The 17,886-nt window shown below is 40.1% G+C and overlaps 1 long non-coding RNA gene across 1 annotated transcript in view; it reads right to left on the bottom strand.

Moving 5' to 3' along the window:
- Positions 1-844: 844 nt before the first annotated feature.
- Positions 845-17,886, bottom strand: part of LOC140510004 (uncharacterized) — a 51,734-nt gene continuing 34,692 nt past the window's right edge. The window contains exons 3-5 of the long non-coding RNA XR_011969036.1: positions 2,373-2,451; positions 1,803-1,882; positions 845-1,563 (exon numbers count right to left, since the gene is read on the bottom strand). This is a non-coding gene — a long non-coding RNA (uncharacterized lncRNA). The remainder of the gene's footprint in view (positions 1,564-1,802; positions 1,883-2,372; positions 2,452-17,886) is intronic.

Here is a 17,886-nt window from a genome sequence, read left to right on the forward strand (position 1 = left end):
TCTTAAAGGTCTGCCAACAGAGCACAAACTTCCACAGGTCCCATCAGAATTATGGAACCACACGATTTTAGAGCAAAAGGGAACTCAGCAGCCATCTAGCCCAAGACATTCTGGAAAAATGATCCCAATGACAAGATGGATGAGAAATAGTCATTTAGCCTTTGCAGAGACTCCAACAAAAGAGATCCATCTGAAATTGCCAATCACATGACCAAATAGGAAACATTTTCAGTATAGATCCACTAGTAAGGTACCATATCTTTGTCATCTGAGAGACAGCATAGAAAAATTCAGAGTCTCTATTAATAAAAAGTTAGACATAGAGAAATGGACTTTTCATACTCAGCAATAAACACAGTGGGTCCACCAAAGGCAGCTGGCTAGAGCACTGAACCTAGAGTCAAGAAGATATGAGTCTTCAGATACTTACCAATGTGTGACTCTGGGCAAATCACTTAACCTTTGTCTGATTCAATTTCTTCAAGTGTAAAATAACATCAACCTCCTAGGAGTGTTGAAAGGATCAAATGTGATAGTATTTGTAAAATACTTAGCACAGTTCCTGGCACACAGTAGGTGCTTAATGAATTCTTATTTCCTTCCTTCTTTCATTTCTGAGGCTTAAAGTTGTTTAGACATTTATCCAAGGAGAAAGACCTCACACTAATAAAATTACAAATCCTTAAAATAAGTACTGAATGAGAAACCAAAAATATTTTCTAAACTAAATCTAAACTAGACTAATTCATCTTCATCTGGATCCAGTCCCTGGATTGGGCATTAAACTGGGGGTAAAAAAAGTGAAATAAAAATAAACAAAAAAAAGACAGTTTGATGAGGTTTCCTTGTGGTTAGCATGAATTTTGTATTTTAAATGTAATTCAACAGGCATTTAAGTGTAGTGCTCAATGGCAGCATCTCAGCCCCGATAGCTTATCAAAAGCACTCAGCACACGCTGAAAATACAGCAATAAAAACTTATTCCAGGCTGAAACTAGAAATACGAAGTTCGAAGTCATGAAATCATTATCATCTTCTAGATTAAAAACACTTAGTCTCAATAACAACTCATACTCAGCACAGTGTAACAGCTTCAGTCTATCAGAGTAAATATTTTATGTGCCAAAATATGTTGAATACACAAGCTGTACCAAATTATGTGTTTAATTAGATGCATTTCATCAGATGCCTTTGTACTTGGAGGAAGTGCTCTATGTGGCATTTTTTCCATCTATTCTTTAGAAAGTGATCAGATTATTAACTGAAAACACCGCATTTAGAAAACAAGATGTCGATTCTGTCTTCAAAATCTACCAGTTCAAATCTCAACATTTCACCAATAATCTTCCTTTTCAACATGATGCATATAAAGAAGATCTCACTCGGCTTAAATTGGAAAGAAACAGAGTATAGTTGCAGGTGTCACAATTTTCCTTGGCTGTGAGTCTTGCCAAAGGTTTTTGGCACATTTTTCCAAAGATTTCTAAGTCTTGAAGGACTTTCAAAAGTCTTTCAGTGAATAAAGTGAAATAGGACCTGTAGAACTCATTGCAAGCCTTCTTCCTGGAAAAGAAATGATGAGAGGTGTTTTCTTCCTCTCCATAGATTGCTGAGGTGGGGACTGTTGCACACACTGGCACATGTGGCCTTTTTGTTCAATGAGATGGTGCAGTGGCTAGAACAGAGGACCTGAGATTAAATCCAGCCTCACACACTAACTAGAAGTGTGGACCTGGGCAAGACACTTAACCCTTATCTGCTTGTTTCCTCATCTGTGAAATAGGGATAATAATAAGACTTACCTCCTAGGCGTATTGTGAGGATAGAATGAGGTGATACTTGTAAAGCACTTGCAGACTTCAGTACACTATAGAAATATGAGCTGTTATGAATAATAATATTAATATAATATATAACAATATTGTTAATAGTAGTAGTAGTAATATTCACATAATACCTTATGTTCTTTCTTAACTATTTGATTTTAGTCTTGTCCCCTTCCCCTTAAGGTCCCTCATAAGTTCCTAAAGGGTAGAGCCTCTGCCTTAGACTTTGTAACCCCAACCCACCTCTTGCCCTGCTCCTCCACACCTAGCCCAAGACTATTGTAGATGCTCATGTGGAAGCCAGCAGATGATTCCAGGCATGGTCTGGAATTCTGCATGCCAGTGTTTCTAGCCTGGTGGGGTTGCCAGGATCTGGTCCTCAGTTTTACAGGCTTTGATAGTCATTTTATCTGTTCACTCAAGCTCTAAAATTTTGCCAACTCCCTAAAAGAAATGCTAACCAAACTCAGAGGAAACTCATGTTAATGAAAAGGTTGGTTAACAAATTTGTAGCAAAGGAATAGTTTTCCAGCATCTGCAATATACCTGTTTGCTGTGCAGTGTAGCCCCTTCAGGTCATTAAGGTATAGCAGCATCCAAGAGAAGGAATCAACAGTGTCAAATCCTACAGAGAAATCAAGAAAATTGAGGATGGAGAAGAGAAAGGAAGAGAAGGGAACAAGCATTCCTTCAGAACCTACTATGAGCCAGACACTGTGGTAACCACTTTTTCCATATCTCATTTAATCCTCACAACAACCCTGGGGAGTAGATGCTACTATTATGCCAGTTTTACAGTTGAGGAAACTGAGGCAGCAGAGGGTAAGTAACTTGCCCAGAGTTCCACAGGTAGGAAGTGAATGAAGTTGAGTTTGAACTCAAGTCTTCCTGACTCCAGGTCCAGTGTTCTATCCACTGTACTAGCTAACCAATGAAAAATTTCAAAGAAAACACTGATCACTTTGGAGACAGCAACTTCCATTGAAAACAGCACGGGGTTTGGAAAAGAATGAAAGGAGAGGAAACAGGGGTGCATCAGTGCCTGAGTAGTTGGCTTTCTCCAGGAGTTTGGCATGAAGAGAAGGGGAGATAACGTCTGATAGCTAGTGTACACAGTAGGATCAAATGAGGGTTTTTAAAGGATGGGGAATACACATATGGGTATGTTGCAGTTAGCAGAGAAGAAATCAATAGACAGGGAGAGACTGAAGATTAGAGAGAGGGGGAGGATGATAGTTTGAGCAGCCTGATAGAGAAAGAGAGAAATGAGATCAAGGGGTCATGTGGAGGTGGAGAAGGCTCACCTCTTCAACCAAGACTGGAGGGAAGGAGAAGATATTTCCTCACAAGATTATTATATGATTAACTGGACCTTATAGACCATCTTAGTCTGGCCTCTTCATTTTAAAGATAAAGGAACTAAGGTCCAGAGAGATCGACTGACTAACTGTAAATCAGAGACTGACTTACGTTCCCCAATTTTCAAGCCAATGTTATTTTCACCATGCTGTGCTACTGTCCAAATGGGCCAGCTTCTTTGTCAAGAGGCATCAGGCTGTCTGGGAGTCAATTCCAAGAATCTCCTGCAGTACGTATTTTGCATTTTTGATATATTATTTGATTATAAGTCCATTAGAATTGTAGTAAATTAGCACCATCTCAAATGAGCATTTGCTATACGCCTTATTCATTTAGAGCTAAATGAGACCTTAGAAGTCCTCTAGCCCTTTACATATGAGGAAAATTAGACCGACAGAGATGAAGTGGCTTACTCGTTGTCACATAAGAGGTAGTTAGAAGAGCCAGAACTCAAACCAACTCTTTCTTCTACCCCACTTTGCTATGCTCTGCTCATCACTATATAGAGATGTCCTTGAGTTCTAGAAGTTTATGACGTTGGCAGTCCACATTTGGCAGATCCCACCAAACTGCAAAAACATTCAACTCAGGACTGGTAATGTACTGTGATTCAAGGACTAATCTAGCAAAGTTCAGAAAGTCTTATCACCTTAAAATGATTGATTTGGGAACCACCTTAAAATGATCGATTTCTGAAAGTATGGCAGGAAGGAAGTACCTACTTCAATGTCATGGGTGCTTTGATGTGCTGATTTTAGATTTCCTCTCCAACATCCTCAACACGTGACTTTATTTGAAGACCTTTGATGAGAAGTCAATTCCTAAAGTATCCCAAACATTTTTGAATGCTTCTAATTGTTATGAAATATGGATTTGCCTCTACAGATTTATGAGGCAGCTAAGTGGCACTGAGTATAGACTTCTGGACCAAGAGTCAATAACAAAAGAGTTCAAAGTCAACCTCAGATACTTACCAGCTATGTGACTGAGTGAGTCACATAATTCCTGACTATTCCAGTTTCTTCATCTGTAAAATGAGAATAATTATTATTTACTTCCCTGGGCTGTTGCAAGGAATTTTGTGAACCTTAAACCTTTATATATGTTAGTTATTATTATTGAAACTCCTAATTAGTGCTCCTAATTCTTCCTCTGGGGACAAAAAAAAAAAATCATCTAATCCCTCTTCCACCATCACAGCCTTTCCAAAATTTGAACACATCTACCATGTTCCTCCTGAGTATTCTCATCTCCAGGCTACATATCCTCATTTTCTTCAACTGACTTTTTCATGAACTTTTCCTCATCTCCCCATTCTGTCTCATAGAATCCCTAGCTTTTTCCAAAGCTTGCTCAAATGCCACCTCCTATGGGAAGCTTATCTGGAACCTCAGTTGCTAGTATACTCTAGACCACAGAGGTTTTAGAAAACCCAAAGGTCAAAAACACTTGGACTTAAGCATCGCCATGCATACAATATCCAAACTTTCTATGGTTTCTGGAACTTTTTTACTTTGATTGGAGGCTTCAGCTAAGTGACCATATGATGAAATAGAGGAGGGTGCTGGACTGCAACAATCTCTGTTCTCCACCTACCGAGCCATCAGGGAATATCAGATGGGTTACTGCCCCCTGAAAGCAAAAGCAGGAAAAACAAGCAGAATTGAAACATCATGGCAAAGCACAGATGGAGGCAAAGTGAGCAAGAGCCAAGAGTGTAGATGGGCATGAGCATGGGCACAGACTGGGGACAGCCAGAAAGTCAGAGAGTAGACAAGACCGAGCCACCAGCTATCAAGGGTAGAAATAGCTGAAGTCCAATTGACAGTATCTTTCCTCTTTCCCAGAGCCAAGCACTGGGAAAATTTCCACCAGAGTTTAAATCCCAATCATAACTTTCAACCCTTCATGCTAGCCAGGAGGAAGAAGGAGATGGAAAGAAAGAGGCAATCTCAGCTGTAAGTGCTATCCCAGTCGTATCGTCTTCCTCAACTAGAACGTTAACTCACTGAAATCAAGGACCATCTTGCTTTCTTTCATTTATATCCTCAGAACTTAGTACAGTGTCAGGCACATAGTAAGGATTTATAAACGCTTCATCACGCATTCATTCTTTCATTTATAGCTTGAGCATTTATCTGCATACCTGATACTGTGTATAAATAAATTACTTGACCACGTACAATGATTTTGTCTAAGCCTACAAGTTGATGGTGTGAGATAAAGAGGGGTAATCAGCCCATGATAGAGTAGATTTGTCTTGGAGGTGGAGGGCAAAGAGGAGGGATAAACCAATAAGAATTTATCGATATTTTGGGTAATCTTTCCTATGTTCCAAAGCATACTCATTAGACCACTTAAGAAGGAGACAAGCGTAAGACCTAAATGAGGGGTGGGGGTAGGGGGTATGGTTTTAGTGCAACACATTTGTTACTGGCATAATGCAGTGTACTTGTTACTGGCACTTCACCTTCCTTGGCATTGCACCCCTCTCCTGAATATTCTTACATCCCATTTTGTGTGTGTGTATATGTATATGTATGTATGCATGTTATATGTGTTTCTATATATATTTATTCATATGCACATATATTTATATATTTGTAAAATATGCGTATCTATACATGAATGCATTTGTACATATTTTATACATATATACATATACAACACATTTCTATGTTGTTTTTTCCACACCCATAATCCATCACTTTGGCAAAGGAGCAAGATATGAGGTATCTCATAACTCTCCTTTTAAACCAAGTTTGATTGTCATAATTTAACAGCATTGAATTTTGTTTCATTGATGTTGTTGTTTTTTCCATTTACGTTGGAGTGACAGTGTATATAGTTTTCCCGATTATGCCTAATTCCCTTTGTATAAGTTCATATAAGACTTTTCATTGTTCCATTAATCATGTTCACCATTTCTCATGGCAAAGTAATATGCCTTTATATTCATTTGCTATAATTTGTTTAGCCATTCCACAAACAATAGGATTTTAAGAGAGAGAGAGAGAGAGAGAGAGAGAGAGAGAGAGAGAGAGAGAGAGAGAGAAGGAAGGAAGGAAGGAAGGAGGAAGGAAGGAAGGAAGGAAGGAAGGAAGGAAGGAAGGAAGGAAGGAAGGAAGGAAGGAAGGAAGGAAGGAAGGAAGGAAGGAAGAAATTCAGCACAACCAACCAATGCACCGATAATATATGAGAATATTCCACCCCTATAGCCCCCACCTCTGCAATAGAGAGGTGCATTTTTTCAAATATCACTAGAGCTAAGCTTGGCTATTATGGGCTATTGTGCTCTAATTTTGCCATTTGGTGACTTATTTGTTAGTTGATATACAGTATAGCTCATAAGAGGTATTTTAAATTTAAATTTTGACTCTATGATTTTTTTTTAAATCCCTCTTCCTCTTTTTGAATTGCTAAGTATTTTGAACTCCAATGGAGAGGTCTGATTCCCTCTCCCTTTCTCTCTCTCTCTCTCTCTCTCTCTCTCTCTCTCTCTCTCTCTCTCTCTCATAATCCTTGGGCTGCTTGGGTGTTTATGCTCATAGATGATGCTGATAAGAATGGATAGGATGGGACATCTGTGGCAGGTCTAAATCTCACAGTAATATAGAAAATATGGATACTACCATTGTTTCCCAGATCTTAATTCTCCATTAGTATTTGCTGCCAGCTTATAACACACTCTTTCTGCCAGTATCCTGAAGCAAATACTGATTTGTTTCCTTACTGAGTCCCTGCCAAATCTTCATTTGACAACATGCCACCACTGAAGTAGCCATGTTGTCAAAAACCAGCGCTTCTGAGGTAGACCAGAGATGAACAGAAAACCTTTGAAATGTAAACACAGAAGTCAAGAGATATCTAGAAAGGTGAATACACAGTGGTCATTGGAATGAGCATCATCTTGAAGTGCTTCCATGCTAGTAGAGGGGAAAGAGTCGTGTCCCTTCTGAATTCCATTACTTCCAAGGGTCACAAAGGGAAATCAGTTGAATTCAACCACAGAACTGGGTATAGTTTTGTTGGGTTTAAGAGAGAAAAGGAAAGAGAGAAAAAGAGGGAAATACAATAGGGAAGAAATGAAGGAGGAGAAGGAGCTTAACTATTTCATATGATTTTAGATGAGAGAAAAAAGAGAATAACAAAAGGTTGGACAGAGCAGGCAGCTCATGAACTTTGCTCGTATCTGAACTAGACAAAGGTTGCTTGAAAACAGAGGTACATATTTTTACAAGAACTGTGGTTTCACTGGTCTAGGGAATTCCCAGTAAGAAAACACATTCTACCAATGCAGGTTGGTGTCTGCTCTAACTTTGGAACTGAATTTCTTCATCATTAGATTTGAGTCTCTTTGTCATTACATTATTTTTTGCTATTTTATGATAAATATCCCTTTTGTCTCTTCATTTTAATCTTGGAAGGCTAAACATTCCTCACATAGAAGAGTAGAAGGGGTTTGAAAGGTGAGAAACTAGGGGAACGTTGAACCCCAGAGCCATTAACAGGTCTGTTGAGAGATGACTACTATCCTACAACCATATGTCATGGGATTCTAGCTAGTAAGCACCAAAATCCAACACCAGACAATGAAATTTATCCCAAAGCATGTTTTGTTATTTGTCTAAGATAAAAAGAAATCATTCAAATCAGAAAACAGTCACAGTATTCTCAGAAAACAGTGACTGGGCTTCTCTCCCACCCCCAGCAAGTTCTCAGCAGCAGTACATGTGTGTGGAGGTCAGATTTGATCTAGCAAACTAATTTAGAATTGCTCCTATGTTAATTGTGAAGAAACACTTTTCTGCTTCCCGCTTGACTTGATTCTTGATGGATTGTATTTCTGGGCTCTGAAATCTAGCCTAGCTAAGCTTGGAAAAGCTCATCCTCAGAAGGCTGGCTACCAGGTGATGGATTTTTCACTCACAACAACTCAAGAAGATCATCCATTAAGGTATTGAGGACACATGAAGGGAGAGCCTATAATGAAGAATTCACTAATTCTTGAGATTTTTAAGTGCCATATTAGAAAATGAAGACCATTTTTATTCTTATACTAAATAAAAATAAAGTACTTAAAATATCATAAGGATCAACAGAAATATAGGTTAGATCTGTGATTTCACTGGTATGGGGAACTCCCATCAATGCAGGTTGGCACCTTCTCTACTTACAGACTTCAAGAGCTGCCCAGAGCACAGAGAAAATAACATAGGTGCCCACAATCACATAGCCAGTAAGTGTCAGAGGCAAAGCATGAATCCAAATCTTCTGGTTTACCTCAACTTCCTCAGCTATAGAATGGGAATAATAGCACCTACCTCCTGGGGTTGCTGTGAGGATCAACTGCATTACCTGGCACATAGCAGATGCCTATGTGTATCATCAGCATTATTTTTGGTTTCCAGGCTAGCTCTCTTTTCACTAGGTAATAATATAAACTATTACTTGGCCTGAAAACATTCAATTTAGTAGAAAAATGAACTCAGTACAAAAAACATAAGCCTATGTGTTAAGAGGACGAGAGAAATTAGACAATATCTTTGCACATGAACTGTCAGCATTTCAAAATAACAATCATTCATTTATTTCATCAGTCATTCAATATATATCTAATAAACACCAAGCCTATGCAAAACACTTTACTAGGTACTTGAGAAAAGAAAAGATATTAAGACTAAGTCCTCGCTCTGCCCTCAATGTTCTTTTAATATAGTATTACTGATCTTATTAACTAGTCTCCAAGGTCAATTACCTCCATTTTTTAGATGCACCATTATTTCTAAGAAATAAATATTTTTGAAATGCTAAAAATAATTGTCACTCACTTGCACATTTCTTCCAAAATACTCATTGAAAAGTGATGAATTTGCACCTTTGCTCAGAAGTGTGTCTGACTTGAGTGTACCAGGGACAAGAGAAAATATCCCAGGAGCTCCTGCCATCTAGTGGCAAAAAGTCATGCTATTTAAGACTAGGAATTTTTAAGTACTGGCAGGATGGACTCAAATACTGTATCAATACATAGGAAATCATTCTTGGCTCTTTTAATGTGGGGTAGATCATAATACATAAAACTTTAGAGCTAGAAGTGCTTTGTGAAATAATGAAGGGTTCCCAAGTACTATCTGGTCAATCAAGATTTCCCATCCTACAAGATTGGTGAGGTGCCATTGTGGTACAGCAGAAAGGACTCCCAATAATAAGAATACTTGAGGTCAAATGCCAGCTCTACTACTTGGAATCTGTGTGACATTGTACAAATCACTTAACCTCTGTTTTCTTGCCTATAAAATAAGAAAGTTGGGGGGCGGAACCAAGATGGTGGAGTAGAAAGATACACATATGCTAGCTCCAAACCCACAGCCCATAAAATACCTGTAAAGAAGAACTCCCAACAAATTCTGGAGCAATGGAAGCCACAGAACAGCAGATTAGAGGAGATTACTGTTCCAGAGAGACCTGAAAAACTGACCCAAAAGGACCATCACACACCAGACCCGGAGCAGAGCCCAGCCCTGCCTTGGCCCAGCAGCACCAAGAGGAGCAGATCGGAGCAGGCTTCAGGGACAGAATCTCCAGTGGCCACGCAGGTCCCTCCACCCACAGGTGGCAAAGGTCAGTGAGAGAGTCTTTTTGGGTGGCCCAGAGGGGAGTGGGGTATCCCCACAACTCAGGCCCCCTTGGGAGGCAGCAGCAGCAGCGAGGCAGCAGCAGACAAGGACTCCCAAAGCAGGCAGGAGCTCAGATCCATTGTTGAAGGTCTCCACATAAACCCCCTGAGGGAAGTGAGCCCAGTGTGGTGGCCCTGCCCCAACCTGAGCACCTGAACTTAATCTCACACTGAATAGAAGCCCTGCCCCTGCCAAAAGCCCTGAGGCTGGGAAGCAGCATTTGAATCTCAGACCCCAAGCACTGGCTGAGAAGATCTGGAGGGGAGGTGGGTGTGAAGAGGAAGCTCAGAAGTCAAGTCACTGGATGTGAAAATGCCCAGAAAAGGGAAAAAAATAAGACCATAGAAGGTTACTTTCTTGGTGAACAGGTATCTCCTCCCTTCCTTTCTCATGAGGAAGAACAATGCTTACCATCAGGGAAAGACATAGAAATCAAGGCTTCTGTATCCCAAACATCCAAAATAAATATTCCATGGGCTCATGCCATGGAAGAGCTCAAAAATGATTTTGAAAGTCAAGTTAGAGAGGTGGAGGAACAACTGGGAAGAGAAATGAGAGAGATGCAAGAAAAGCATGAAAAGCAGGTCAACACCTCACTAAAGGAAAAATGCTGAAGAAAATAACACCTTGAAAAATAGGCTAACTCAATTGGCAAAAGAAGTTCAAAAAGCCAATGAGGAGAAGAATGCTTTCAAAAGCAGAATTAGCCAAATGGAAAAGGAGGTTCAAAATCTCACTGAAGAAAATAGTTCTTTCAAAATTAGAATGGAACAGATGGAGGCTAATGACTTTATGAGAAACCAAGAAATCACAAAACAAAACCAAAAGAATGAAAAAATGGAAGATAATGTGAAACATCTCATTGGAAAAACAACAGACCTGGAAAATAGATCCAGGAGAGACAATTTAAAAATTATGGGACTACCTGAAAGCCATGATCAAAAGAAGAGCCTAGACATCATCTTTCATGAAATTATCAAGGAAAACTGCCCTGAGATTCTAGAACCAGAGGGCAAAATAAATATTCAAGGAATCCACAGAACACCGCCTGAAAGAGATCCAAAAAGAAAAACTCCTAGGAACATTGTGGCCAAATTCCAGAGTTCCCAGGTCAAGGAGAAAATACTGCAGGCAGCTAGAAAGAAACAATTCAAGTACTGTGGAAATACAATCAGGATAACACAAGATCTAGCAGCCTCTACATTAAGGGATCGAAGGGCATGGAACAGTATATTCCAGAAGTCAAAGGAACTAGGACTAAAACCAAGAATCACCTACCCAGCAAAACTGACTATAATACTTCAGGGGAAAAAATGGTCTTTCAATGAAATAGAGGATTTTCAAGTATTCTTGATGAAAAGACCAGAGCTGAAAAGAAAATTTGACTTTCAAACACAAGAATGAAGAGAACCATGAAAAGGTGAACAGCAAAGTGAAGTCATAAGGGACTTACTAAAGCTGAACTGTTTACATTCCTACATGGAAAGACAATATTTGTAACTCTTGAAACATTTCAGTATCTGGGTACTGGGTGGGATTACACATGCACACACGCTCACATACATAGAGACAGAGTGCACAGAGTGAATTGAATAGGATGGGATCATATCTTTAAAACAAAATGAAATCAAGCAGTGAGAGAGAAATATATTGAGAAGAGAAAGGGAGAAATTGAATGGGGCAAATCATCTCTCATAAAAGAGGCAATCAAAAGACTCATTAGTGGAGGGATAAAGAGGGGAGGTGAGAGAAAAACATGAAGTCTACTCTCATCACATTCCACTAAAGAAAAGAATAAAGTGCACACTCATTTTGGTAGGAAAACCTATCTCACAATACAGGAAAGTGGGGGATAAAGGGACAAGCAGGGTGGGGGGGATGATAGAAGGGAGGGCATGAGGAGGAGAGTGCAATTCGAGGTCGACACTCATGGGGAGGGATAGGATCAAAAGAGAATAGAAGTAATGGGGGACAGGATAGGATGGAGGGAAATATAGTTAGTCCTATACAACACAACTATTATGGAAGTCATTTGCAAAACTACACAGATATGGCCTATATTGAATTGCTTGCCTTCCAAAGGGAAGGGGTGGGGAGGGAGGGAGGAAGAGAAGTTGGAACTCAAAGTGTTAGGATCAACTGTCGAGTAATGTTCTTGCCACTAGGAAATAAGAAAAACAGGTAAAGGGGTATAGAAAGCTATCTGCCCCTACAGGACAAAAGAGAAGATGGAGACAAGGGCAGAGAGGGATGATAGAAGAGAGAGCAGATTGGTCATAGGGGCAATTAGAATGCTTGGTGTTTGGGGGGGGAGGGGATAAAAGGGGAGAAAATTTGTAACCCAAAATTTTGTGAAAATGAATGTTAAAAGTTAAATAAATAAATTTAATGGAAAAAAAAAATAACAGAGGCTAATGTTTTGGGCTTTTTTTGCCTTTCTTTGTGTCTCCAGTACATGGTATACCCTTAATAATTGCTTGATGACTTATATGAACTTGAGAAAACAGCTTAAACCCCCAGTGTCTCAGCCTCTTTCTCTGTAAAATGAGGGAGCTGGCCTCTGGGATCCTTTATAGCTCTAGATCAATGACCCCTTGATCCCAACACCAAACAGTCAATGGATGACATAATGGAATATAATTTTATAAAAATGAAGATGAAAATATTCATTCACCTTTTATTGCTCAATATGATTTAACTCTCCTATTTTTCCTGGGACTAAGGACTAAACTAGACCTTGAATGTCTTCTCTCTCCACAACATTTTGGAGTCCAAGAATAAGCACCAAGCTTAATTCTGCTTTAATGGTTGCTATCTTTGTTCTTTAAGTCAGAAAAATATTGAAAGTGGTGATAATTATTCCTTTATAAGGAAATAGGAAAATAATTGCTTATCTTAGTCCACAAGTGACTGTGATTATGATCTGAACATTAAATATTCTTTTACCTTTGAGCTTTGAGATGGCAATAAATGTGGTGTTCTCTTCCTTAAATCCCAAGAAAGTCAACCTACAAAGAGACTGTACTAATCAGCTAATTTTTAGTTCGGAGTGCTTTCTTAAAATTTTGGAGGGGAAGGGAAGGGAAGGAAGGGAAGGGAAGGGAAGGGAAGGGAAGGGAAGGGAAGGGAAGGGAAGGGAAGGGAAGGGAAGAGAACCAATCATTGTGAATGGGGAAAGGAAGGCATAGTATTGTAGATTAAAGAAATTTTATTTTCTAATAATCAGAGGTGAATTTTTCCAAGCCAAAACATTTATCAAAATAAGAAAACATACACACACACACACACACACACACACACACACACGCACACACACATGCACACACACATGCATGAACCCACATTTTTCTTAGGTACCTCCTTTGAGGTTGTTTTAGAAATGATATGCAGCTACGGTAAAATATTTCAGGGAGTATTTTCAGAGGTAATGAGCTGATTGTATAGCGTTTTACAAAAAGAAAAGAAAAACAGTGTCATCTAATGAATACTGGGTCTTCCTTTCTGTATACAGTGTCCTCCTCTATTAGAATATGACCACCCTCAGAGCAGGGACTGTCTTTCCTTTCTGTTTGTTTCCCCAGAGCTTAGTATAATGCTTTACACGAAGTAGTTGTTTACTGCTGTTCAGTCATTTCAGTCATGTCTGACACTTCATGACCCCATTTGGGGTTTTATTGTCAAAGATACTGGAGGGGTTTGCCATTTCCTTCTCCAGCTCATTTTACAGATGAAGAAACTGAGGCAAACAGGGTTAAGTGACTTGCCCAGGGTCACATAGCAAGTAAGTGTGTGAGGCCAGATTTGAACTCAGATCTTTCTGACTCCAGGTCTAGCACTCTATCCATTGCAACACCTCCTAGCTGCCCCTAGCATGTAGTAAGCATTTAAGAAATGCCTTATATATTATTCCTGGCCCATCAGAATGCCAGTTCCTGTTGTCTTTGTTTTTCTGTCCTCAGCATCTTGGCACAATGCCTAGAACATAGTAAGTGCTTAATAAAAGCTTGTTGATTAATTGATTCAAGATTAAACTAAAATATAAAGGAAACATTGAAAATTGAAATTTTATATGATTCTCCCTAGTAACTCAATGATCTGAACTTTTCTCTTGTTAACAGGTCTTCAAATGCTTTTCACAATTGTATATCTTCACTTAATAGTTAACAAGATCAAGTCTACTAAAAAATTTTCCCAAGGATTCTGTGATCTTAACCATAAAGTCATACTTATTGGGTCTGCTTCTCAAACACAAAAAATGATGATTAACTAAAAAAGTTTTTTTTCTTATGACTTCTATTGCATAGGATATCCCCATTCTTCTTCTTGAGAGAGGAGGGATTTGTTTTGGTGGAATTAATTCACAATCTTATGTGACTTATATTTGGGTTCCCAGCCAGATATTTATATACATTGTGAAATGATTATGTAAGAAATCTCCAGGGACCAGCACCGGGATTTTTTTTCAAGAAGTAAAAGATTAATGGGCACCAAAAGTTGTCATTAACCACTTCATACTTTAGATATTCATGGGAACACAGAACTCCTTGCAGAATCATACATAGCCTTTTTTTCCATTTGCAGTCAAGTCTGTAATATTTTATTTCTATTTTCATATGGCAGTGGAAGAAATGCTTTTTTTCTCCATATTCTTCTTCTTCTTCTTTATAAGGAAGTAATTTATGAGCTAATCCACTGGTTTCCTATTTGTCTTGCCAAGCATCTAGTTGACATCTGACTCAACTTGGACTTTGTCCATTTTCATGCATACTCCTTGCCCAAACCAGTCACCGAAATTTCACATCTGTTGGTGAAGGAGGGGGAAAAGAAATGAAATTAAAGGAGAGAGTAGAGTGACTGGGAGAGGAGGGGGGGAACAAGAAAGAGGAAAAGAAGGAGAGAAGAAAACAAAAAGGAGAGCAAAAGAGAGGCAAAAGAGGTCCAGCCAACCAATGTAATAGGACCCAGGACAACCTTATCAATGTATGGTACCATTAGATGCCTTGAATATTAGAGCTGGGAAGGAACCTCAGAGGTCTTACAGTCTTCCCCCACTCCTCTAACCCTGAGACCAACACTTTGACATCTGGACCTAGATCACACCAGCAGTACAGAGCAGGTCATTCTTTTATGACGCCAAGTCAGAAAAGAAGCAACTGTAACTAACCAAATAAATCCTCTGCTTTTTTGCCTTCTCCTCATAAGAAGAAGGCTAGAGCAGGAGCCAAGATGGTGGAGTACAAAGACATACATACTCTAGCTTTTCCCCCATAGCCCATGAAATACCTGTAAAAAATGACTCTCAACAAATTCTAGAGCAGCAGAAGCCACAGATCAACAGAGTGAAAGAGATTTCCAGCCAAAGGTAACCTGGAAGGCAAACAGGAAAGGTCTATTGCACAGAATATGAAGTACAGTCCAGCACTGGCTGTGAAGCAGTGGGACTGAGAGGAAAAGGACTAGAACAGGCCTCTGGGGCAGAATCCCCAGTAGCAGTGGAGAGTCTCAGATCCCTCAACCCACAAGTGCTAAAGAAAGCTTCAAAGAAAGCTTCAAAGATCAGTAAGAGGGCTTTTCCAACTGGGCAAGAGGGGAGTAGAGTCCCACCCTAACAATGCCCCAGATGGCAGCAGCAGCAACAGTGGTGGCAGCAGCTGTAGCGCCCATTTGTGAAGCACTCTGCCTAAAGCCCCTGGGGGAATTGAGCAGCTGATATGAATCTCAACCCTGAGAATGGTCCTGGGGTGAGGAGGAGCACTAGGACCCTTCCTCTTGACAAAGGATTCAAAAGTCAAGTAACTGGTTGGGAAAATGCTCAAAAAAAGAGGAAAAAATAAGACTACAGAAGGTTACTTTCTTAGTGAACAGGTATTTCCTTCCATCCTTTCTGATGAGGAAGAACAATGCATACTGTCAGAGGAAGTCAAAACTTCTGCACCCAGTACCTCCAAAATAAATATGCAATGGTCTCAGACCACAGAAGAGCTCAAAAAGCAAGTCAACACTTGCTAAAGAAGACCCAAAAAAATGCTGAAGAAAATAACACCTTTAAAAGTAGGCTAACTCAATTGGAAAAAGAGGTCCAAAAAGTCAATGAGAAGAATAAGGCTTTAAAAAGCAGAATTAACTAAATGAAAAAATGGAGTTCAAAAGCTCACTGAAGAAAATAGTTCTTTGGGGGGCGGAGCCAAGATGGCGTAGTAGAAAGACGCACATACACATAGCTCCGAACCCACAACCCATAGAACAACTACAAAGAAGTAACTCACGGCGAATTCTGCACCCAGAGGCCACAGAACATTGGAGCGAGGGAGATTTCTGTTCCGGAGAGACCTGCAAACCTCTCGTAAAAGGTCCTTCGTGCTGCGGACTGGGCGCCGGGACTGGGAGCTGAGTACAGCCCTGCCGTGGCCGCGGCACCGAGAGGAACAGATCCGAGCAGGCTTCAGGGACGGGATCTCCAGCGGCCGCACAAGTACCTCCACCCACAGGTGACGGGGGTCGGTGAGAGAGTCCCTTTGGCGGGTCGAGGGGGGAGTGGGGTGCCCCCATGGCTCGGGCCCCCTCAGGAGACAGAAGCTGAGGGGCAGCGGCAGACCAGGGCTCTCCAAGCAGGCAGGAGCCTGGATCCATTGTTGAAGGTCTGTGCATAAACTCCCTGAGGGAACTGAGCCTGAGAGGCAGCCCTGCCCTCAACTGAGCATCTGAATTTAATCTCACACTGAATAGCAGCCCTGCCCCCGCCCAAAGCCCTGAGGCTGGAAGCAGCATTTGAATCTCAGACCCCAAAAACTGGCTGGGAGGATCAGGAGGTGAGGTGGGTGTGAGGAAAATATTCAGAGGTCAAGTCACTGGCTGGGAAAATGCCCAGAAAAGGGAAAAGAAATAAGACTATAGAAGGTTACTTTCTTGGTGAACAGGCATTTCCTCCCTTCCTTTCTGATGAGGAAGAACAATGCTTACCATCAGGCAAAGACACAGAAATCAAGGCTTCTGTGTCCCAGCCCACTCAATGGGCACAGGCCATGGAAGAGCTCAAAAAGAATTTTGAAAATCAAGTTAGAGAGGTGGAGGAAAAGCTGGGAAGAGAAATGAGAGACATGAAGTCAAAGCATGAACAGCAAATCAGCTCCCTGCTAAAGGAGACCCAAAAAAATGTTGACGAAAATAGCACCTTGAAAACTAGCCTAACTCAATTGGCAAAAGAGGTTCAAAAAGCCAATGAGGAGAAGAATGCTTTCAAAAGCAGAATTAGCCAAATGGAAAAGGAGATTCAAAAGCTCACTGAAGAAAATAGTTCTATCAAAATTAGAATGGAACAGATGGAGGCTAATGACTTTATGAGAAACCAAGAAATCACAAAACAAAACCAAAAGAATGAAAAAATGGAAGATAATGTGAAATATCTCATTGGAAAAACAACTGACCTGGAAAATAGAGCCAGGAGAGACAATTTAAAAATTATGGGCCTACCTGAAAGCCATGATCAGAAAAAGAGCCTAGACATCATCTTTCATGAAATTATCAAGGAAAACTGCCCTGAGATTCTAGAACCAGAGGGCAAAATAAATATTCAAGGAATCCACAGAACACCGCATGAAAGAGATCCAAAAAGAGAAACTTCTAGGAACATTGTGGCCAAATTCCAGAACTCCCAGGTGAAAGAGAAAATATTGCAAGCAGCTAGAAAGAAACAATTCAAGTATTGTGGAAATACAATCAGGATAACACAAGATCTAGCAGCTTCTACATTAAGGGATCGAAGGGCATGGAATAGGATATTCCAGAAGTCAAAGGAACTAGGACTAAAACCAAGAATCACCTACCCAGCAAAACTGAGTATAATACTTCAGGGGAAAAATTGGTCTTTCAATGAAATAGAGGACTTTCAAGCATTCTTGATGAAAAGACCAGAGCTGAAAAGAAAATTTGACTTCCAAACACAAGAATGAAGAGAACCATGAAAAGGTGAACAGCAAAGAGAAGTCATAAGGGACTTACTAAAGTTGAACTGTTTACATTCCTAC

This window comes from Notamacropus eugenii, chromosome 6, assembly GCF_028372415.1.
Source record: "Notamacropus eugenii isolate mMacEug1 chromosome 6, mMacEug1.pri_v2, whole genome shotgun sequence".
NCBI lineage: Eukaryota > Metazoa > Chordata > Mammalia > Diprotodontia > Macropodidae > Notamacropus > Notamacropus eugenii.